General features: G+C 37.4%; 1 protein-coding gene across 2 annotated transcripts in view; it reads right to left on the reverse strand.

Annotated features, from left to right (window-relative positions):
* Positions 1 to 7,939, reverse strand: part of RGL1 (ral guanine nucleotide dissociation stimulator like 1) — a 282,899-nt gene extending 274,960 nt beyond the window's left edge. For both annotated transcript variants that reach the window (XM_030818761.1, XM_030818759.1), the window contains exon 1: positions 7,489 to 7,939. The gene's annotated coding sequence lies outside the window, so the exon portion shown is untranslated. The remainder of the gene's footprint in view (positions 1 to 7,488) is intronic.
* Between the last annotated feature and the right edge of the window lie 80 nt (positions 7,940 to 8,019).

Raw genomic sequence — 8,019 nt, forward strand, 5'->3', positions numbered from 1 at the left:
GCCCTCTCCCACTCCCCGGTTGCCCAGGACCTCATGCCAAACATAAATCCCAAGATTATCTTATCTTAGGTGTCCCTGACTTTCAGGGATGTACTAAATCTGGGACCCAAGGCAATGGAACATTGTTTTATTGCATTGTTTAGTTAAAATTAAGTGCAAATCGTTCCTCAAAAAATTAAAAAGAGAATTAATATATCATCAGGCAATTCCACTTCTGGATATAAAAAACAAGGTCTTGGCCAAGCACGGTGATTCACGCCTGTAATCCTAGCACTTTGGGAGGCTGAGGTGTGAGGATCGTTTTAGCCTAGGAGTTCAAGACCAGCCTGGGCAACATAACAAGACCCTGAATCTATTTTAAAAAGTAAAGTAATTTTTTTTATAAAACAGGACCTCGGGCTGGGCGTGGTGGCTCACGCCTGTAATCCCAGCACTTTGGGAGGCCAAGGTGGGCGGATCACGAGGTCAGGAGATCAAGACCATCCTGGCTAACATGGTGAAACCCCTTCTCTACTAAAAATACAAAAAGTTAGCCGGGCATGGTGGCATGCGCCTATAGTCCCAGCTATTTGGGAGGCTGAGGCAGGAAAATCACTTGAACCCAGGAGGCAGAGGTTGCAGTGAGCCGAGATTGCACCACTGCACTCCAGTCTGGCAACAGAGTGAGACCCCGTCTCAAAATAAATAAATAAATAAATAAATAAATAAATAAATAAATAAATATAAAACAGGACCTCAAAGAGATATTTCTACACCCATGTTTATAGCAGTATTATTCACAATAGCCAAAAGGTAGAACCAAACCAAATGTCCATTGACAGATGAATGGATACCCACAATGTGGTATATACATACAATGGAATATTATTCGGCTTTAAAAAGGAAGGAAATCCATCCACGTGCCACAACATGGATCAATCTTGAGGACATTATGCCGAGTTAAATAAACCAGTCAAAAATAGGCAAACACCATATGATTCCACTTACATGTGGTAAGTAGAAAATGGTGGTTGCCAGGGGCTGGGGAGCAGGGAACAGGGAGTTATTGTTTAATGGGTACAGAGTTAATTTTGTAAGATGAAAAGAGGTCTGGAGATGGATGTTGGTAGTAGTTGCACAACAATGTGCTTAGTACTACTTAATTGTACACTTCAAAATGGTTAAGATAGTGACTTTATTATATCTATTTTATCATAATCTTTTTCAAAAATTGAATTACTAGTTGACACCTACTGGTCTCTCTAAATACAAAAAAAGTGACATCTTGTCTGTTAGACTCAATATTAGAAATCAGGCTCTATGTCTAGTCTCAAAATACAGAGATAAGGTAAGGAAAGTTCACAGAAATATCTAAAAAACAAATATCCTTTAAAAAATCATTACAATAACAAGGTTTTTTTAGGTTCACAATTTACAGCTCATTTCAAGCTGTTATATGGGTTTATTTAGGCCTTTGATACTTGGTTATATACTTATTTTTAGAAAAAAGTAAGTATTATAATTTGGAATAATGAAAAAGATACTGAAAGTAAAGAGTGGTGATTAAATGCACAAACCCCAGAATCTGACAGACTCAGTTCCCACATCATTCTGCCACTTGCTGATTGAATATCATTGGCCAAATTACATAACCTCTCTGAACTTTAGTTTACTCATTCATAAAATGGGAACACTAATTTCTAGGCTATAGAGCTACTCTGGGGTTAAATAATGCAAGTAAAGGGTTTATTTACCAAGTGTCTGACACACAATAAACTTATTAAGTGGTTGCTATTATTAATAAAATATGAACAGGATAAATATAAATAGTAGGAAATTATAAGGATTGCAGGATCTTTCAAATTTTATCAAACCTGTGAGTCTTAGATAGTTGACTTCTTATTTTCTTTAAGAAGTAAAGATACGTTACTAGAATTTGTGATAATCAGGTTGGGGAAGAAAAAGTTGATTTCAGTGTTTTGTTTAAAGAGTTAATAGTGGTAAGGAGAAAAGAAAAATGTCCATGGTCATGGAAGATACTAAAATAATTATAAGAAAACATTTTGTGCAACTTCTTGCCAATAAATTGGCAATCTAGATGAGATGCATGATTTTCTAGAAACCATAAATTCTAAAATTGATTCAAGAAGAGAAAGAAAATCAAACAAATCAATAATCATAGAAGAAAAGAATAACCAAAGATCTACCTCTAAAAATATCAGCAAGCCCAGGTAGTTTTGCAGCACATTCTGTAACCTTCAAAGACCAAATAGCATGATAATTTTTCATCATTTAAACTATTGCGGAGCATATAAAAAAAGGTGGAAATCTAAATTCATCTACAAAGTTAGGCTAACACCAATATCAAAACTGGATAAAGATAGCACAAATAAATAAAACTAAGGACAAATCTTACTTAAAAACAGAAATTATGGCCAGGTATGGTGGGGTGGTTCATGCCTGTAATCTCATCATGTGGGAGACCAAGGCGGGAGAATCGATTAAGGCCAGGAGTTGAAGACCAGCTTGGGCAACATAGGGAGACACTGTATCTACAAAACAAAATTTTTAAAGGCAGCACGCAGTGCCTCACACCTATAATCCTAGCACTGTGAGACGCCGAGGCTGGCAGATTGTTTGTGGTCAGGAGTTCAAGACCAGCCTAGGCAACATGGCAAAACCCCATGTCTACAAAAAATACAAAAATTATCTAGGGGTAGTGGCGTGGCTCCTGTGGTCTCAGCTACTTGGTAGGCTGAGGTGGGAGGATGGCTTGAGCCTGGGAGGTCAAGGCTGCACTGAGCCAAGATCATACCACTGCCCTCCAGCCCGGGCAACAGAGATCCTGTCGCAATTTTAAAAAAAAAATTCTGAAACCATATAAACAAAATATAAACTAATCAAATCCAGCAAGTAATTAAAATGGTAATATTTCACAACCAAATAGAGTTTATTCTAGAAATGTGGGAATGTTTCAGTGTAGAAAAATATATATATTCACTACATTCATAAATTCAAAGATAGAAACTATATGATTTTTATCATTAGATCTCCATCAAAGGCATTTGATAATTTTAGCGGTCATTTCTGAAAGTCATAAAGCAAAAGTCAATATAATGTCAACTTGTGAAATACCAAAGACATTTCCATTGAAACAGGAACAAAGCGGAAAAGCCCAGCACTCAATTTTTCAACACTCTCTTCAAGATTCTAGCAAACACAAGATAAAATAAGTGACAGAAATATTGGAAAAGAAGATGTAAATTATCATTACCTCAAATATTACACAGTGTGATAAGAGATGCAACCTTAAAACGACTGTTAGCATTAATAAAATACCCCAGTGCTGAGAAAGAATACAGGAGAAATATGTTTTAAAGTCCATAGCTTTCATTTTATATCATCATAAGCTATTAAAAAAATCAAATGAAAAAAGTCTCATTCACAATATTTTAAAAATAAGAGTTATTCTTTGGCACTAAATCTTTTTCCTGAGGCAAGAGATTAACAATTTTTTTAATCTTTGAAGTATTAATATATAAATAAAGGTTTATGAAAGTTGCAGATACCAGGATGAAATCAGTTTTTGTCAAACACAAACTAGAGCCAGGGGAGCACAAAAGGAATAGGGTTCATGATTGCATGGACGAGATAAAAGACATTTTTGGAAGTCCTGTCTCAAGGACTTTCTAAAATAAGAAATTCTGTAGGACTGCAGCAATTCAGATAAAATGCTCTCAAAACAACACCTGCCCAGTAACAGCATCTCCTCCTCTAAAATGGCGCCAACTCTGACTTTGAGTATCCAAAACCAATGTCTGTTTCCAAGCAGCTTATATGAACTTCTCCTTTTGCCAAATAAAAATTTCCCTTTGGCCAGGCACAGTGGCTCACACCTGTAATCCCAGCACTTTGTGAGCCCGAGGCGGGCAGACAAGGTCGGGAGATCAAGACTATCCTGGCCAATATGGTGAAACCCCGTCTCTATTAAAAATATAAAAATTAGCTGGGCGTGGTGGCGTGCGCCTGTAATCCCAGCTACTTCGGAGGCTGACGCAGGAGAATGCTTGAACCAGGAAGTCGGAGGTTGCAGTGAGCTGAGATTGTGCCACTGCACTCCAGCCTGGTGACAGAGCAAGACTCCGTCTCAAAAAAAAAAAAAAAAGAAAAAAAGAAAAATGTTTCCCTTTATCCTCCCTTCTTTGATGCATATGTAGCTTGCCACAGCTGTGCATCTCATGTTATAATCCTCTTTTCTAATTCCCAAATAAATTCAACATATTTAGAGATTTTTTTTTCCCTGATTTTTTCTTTTTTTTGGCTTACAGGTTTTTAGTTGACAAGTTTCAGTAGAGAGTTCACCCTATCCCACTTTAATGTGTAATCATAAAATTATGTAAAGAAAAAACTTGAAACAAAGAAAAAATGAAATTCTGAAGATTCATGTTTTAAAGTTTAACACAGAACCAGTTGATGTAGATATTCATAGGAGCATTAAATCATAAGATAGTCTATGGACAACATGCTAAAAATCTTTTTATATTTCAGTAATTATGTTGCCAGAGAACCCTGGTATTAAAGCATCCTTACCAGAATTGAAATTCACTTATTTATATTTATAATACATTTTACATATTTGATTAACATTGATTTTGCACTTCTATTTCAAATAATAAAAATAAATAATGTCATGTTGCAGGATTCAATGTCTTTTTTTTTTTTTTTTTTGAGATGAAGTGTCTTGCTCTGTTGCCCAGGCTGGAGTGCAATGGCACGATCTCAGCTCACTGCCATCTCCGCCTCCCAAGTTCAAGCAATTCTCCCACCTCACCCTCCCAAGTAACTGGGACTACAGGTGTGCACCACCACCCCCAGCTAATTTTTTGTATTTTTGCAGAGACAGGGTTTCCCCATTTTGGCCAGGCTGGTCTTGAACTCCTCACCTCAAGTGATCTGCCCGTCTTGGCTTCCCAAAGTGCTGGGATTATAGGCATGAGCCACCACGCCCAGCCAGGATTCAATGTCTTTATTTGTTGTTTAAGTATTTAGTGGCAAGTTTGGGGAAGAGAAGCACATGTTAGAATCCTTGGTTTAAAATGTCTGAAAAGAAAGACCTATTATAGCCTTACTAAAGTCCCTTCTAACTGAAAAGATCCTTGGCTGTTTGCATCATCACAGAAAATAAGGAACTACATATACGGCGTTAACCTTGAGAAAATTCAGATTCAGTCCTGCTTCAGTATTGAACCAAACCAGGTTATTTGCACAAGTAAAATGTCTTAAAACCTTATAAATCTTTTATATCAGGGTAAGCACTCATTTGAAAAATTAAAATAAGGAAAATAATATTACCTAAGATGAATTAAGTATCATGATTAACATTAAAAATTTAGAATTTGCAAGGAAGTGAAATGAGTTTTCTAGTTAAAAGATAATTAAAGACAGATTTCTCCACATACACACAAAAATTTCCCTAAAGCTTTATAAAGATTTAACTAGCTAATAAGGTAGAGAAGCAATTTATGTGCCCATTAAAAATACTCAATCTCTGAATGTTAGTCCAAAATTAACTTGTCAGATCATTAAATCATTGGCTAGAAACGTGTTGAGTACCTACTATGTACTAGGCACTTAGATCATTGTGAGACAATAAAAAATACTGCATTAGAAAAGGACATTTTTCACATCTTAAATGCAATAAGCATTATTTGGCTGGCAATTAATTACATTTAACACATTAAACATATAGAGCAAAATTCTGAGCAATCAAAATAATTATACCCTTGAGCAATCGATTATTTAAATTTCTTTCACTATTCCCTTAAGCTGATTTCTACTCTGGGATTCTTTCATAGTTCTCAAATAAGAAAATAAAAAATTTCCTAAATAAGGCAATACAAAAGAATAGAAATGTAAGAGAAGAGATGTATTAGCTCTTGAATCCCTGTTTCCATTTGCTGTCAATAGTGCCTCTAATGTTCGATTTTCTCTTCAAAGAAAGATCTTGATTTAAAAGAAGAAAAAGTACAATCACCTTTAACAGCTAAAGTATACTGATTAGCATCTACTAAAGTTAGCAAAGACTGAAACTGAAAAAAAAATTGTAAAATCTTTATTCTAAGTTATATAACACCATTCACCATAGTAATGATTTTATACTTTGGTATATGGCTTTTTAAAATAAATATTGCCAACAGGTAAAAATTTTTCCTTTGCTGTCTTAAGGCAGTCCTAAGAGAATTTTTAGCAGTGTGTGTGTTCATAACTTGAATGTTAATTTAAAGCAACGTTACTTCTATCACCTAAATGATATACTTATAGAAGACTGGTTTAATTGGGAACAGAAAAACGCCACATTGCTTCTTCCCAAGAAAAAGGGATGTATTCCATTCTCCAGGTCTCTCTCCCACTCTCTATTTGTATATAATATACTGCATAGATAAATATACACACATGTATATATGTATTTTTTTGAGCTTAAAGAAGACTGGACATATGTATTTACATGTATATATCCAACAAATATTTAATTTTGAGATCTCTCTCCCTCTTCTGATTTATTATTCTCAGTATGATTCTCAAACTGTACAGTCGTTCACATTTCATTCATTCATCAAACACGTATCGAGTCCCTTCTGCATGCTTAGCTTTTTGTCAGATGGAAGGGAAGATACAAAAGAAAAACTGTTTCTGCCCTTCAGAATCTTTCCATCTCTTCTAGGAACAAGATAAAACACCACATATCATTAAGAAATTTATAAGACTAGTCCCAAAACCAATGGTACAAGTAACATGCATTTTACATTTATGTAGAATTTTAGAGCTTGGAAACACTTTCGTGATATTTAATCCTAAGAACAATCCTTTAAAGTGCACATTATTAGCTCCATTTCAGTGATGAGGAATCTGAGACAGAATTTTAAGTGACATGTCTCGTTCAAACATTACGAGTGGAAGAGTCAAGACTTAAGCCTGAGTTTTCTGATTCTAAGCCCAGTGCTCTTTTCAACACAGCACTGGAAACCAAAGATTGTGGTACACAACAGGGCAACAGCCAGTCTTCTGCTCGAGATCCAACTAAACTGGACCCATACTGAGCAATGTCCAGCCAAATGTCCAAATTAATTTTATCCTGCAAATATTTGTTCTTCAGTGTAATACACACAGCACAACTACCATTTCCTTCGTCTTAGTGCCTTTATCTCCTACATTCCAGAAATGGGGATGTCAATTTTTTTTTAAATCTGGCCTAGATGGAATCATATAAATCTTAAATCATAATATAAATCTTAAAGGTCTGGCTTCCACCAATCCTTACACATTTTGTTTTCCCCCAGCACTACAGAGCCTAACCTACCCTTACCCCTTTCGAGCATTCTTGCTCCAAACGACCACCTATTTTAAGATGTCAATGACCCTTTCCCAAATTCTACAAATTCACCCCAGTTTTGCCACCCGACTCCAGCGCCTGCCCGGACACGTTCCCCTCCCTCCCAATAGATTTGATACCGAGTTCAGGTTCTGCAGATCCCGTCGCGATGCTGTCACACAGCACTGACAGATAAGATTTGACCTTTCGACTCCGTCCTTGGGGACTTCCCGCTGGCCAAGAAGGGTAGTTCCAACCCCAGAAAACGGGCTTCCTGCTCAGGAACGCAGCTTCTAGCAGCGCACAGTCTGAGGCAACGTCTCCGGCAATTAGAACGATGCTGGGCGCCCGGGTGTGCATCACTCCGCCTCATACTCCTGCCAACTGCAGAGCACTCGGTCCGGCAGCCAGTCCATCCCACCCACAGCCAAGTCCCAGCCAGCCGGACCTTACGCAGGACCCCGATGACAGGTCGTTGACGGCTGCAGCAAAAGCCAAGGCCACCTGCCGCTGCTGCCCATCCCCGCCAACCTCGGACCTCCTAGACTGGACCGCAGAAAAGCGTTTCTATGGGAACCCCCCGAGAATCACGTGACGCAATCGGACGACCAATTGCTTCTTACCTCTGCCCGCGGTCCAGCTTTCGGCACTCCCTCTCGCCCCCGCCTCCT

Source organism: Nomascus leucogenys, chromosome 9 (genome assembly GCF_006542625.1).
Source record: "Nomascus leucogenys isolate Asia chromosome 9, Asia_NLE_v1, whole genome shotgun sequence".
Lineage (NCBI taxonomy): Eukaryota > Metazoa > Chordata > Mammalia > Primates > Hylobatidae > Nomascus > Nomascus leucogenys.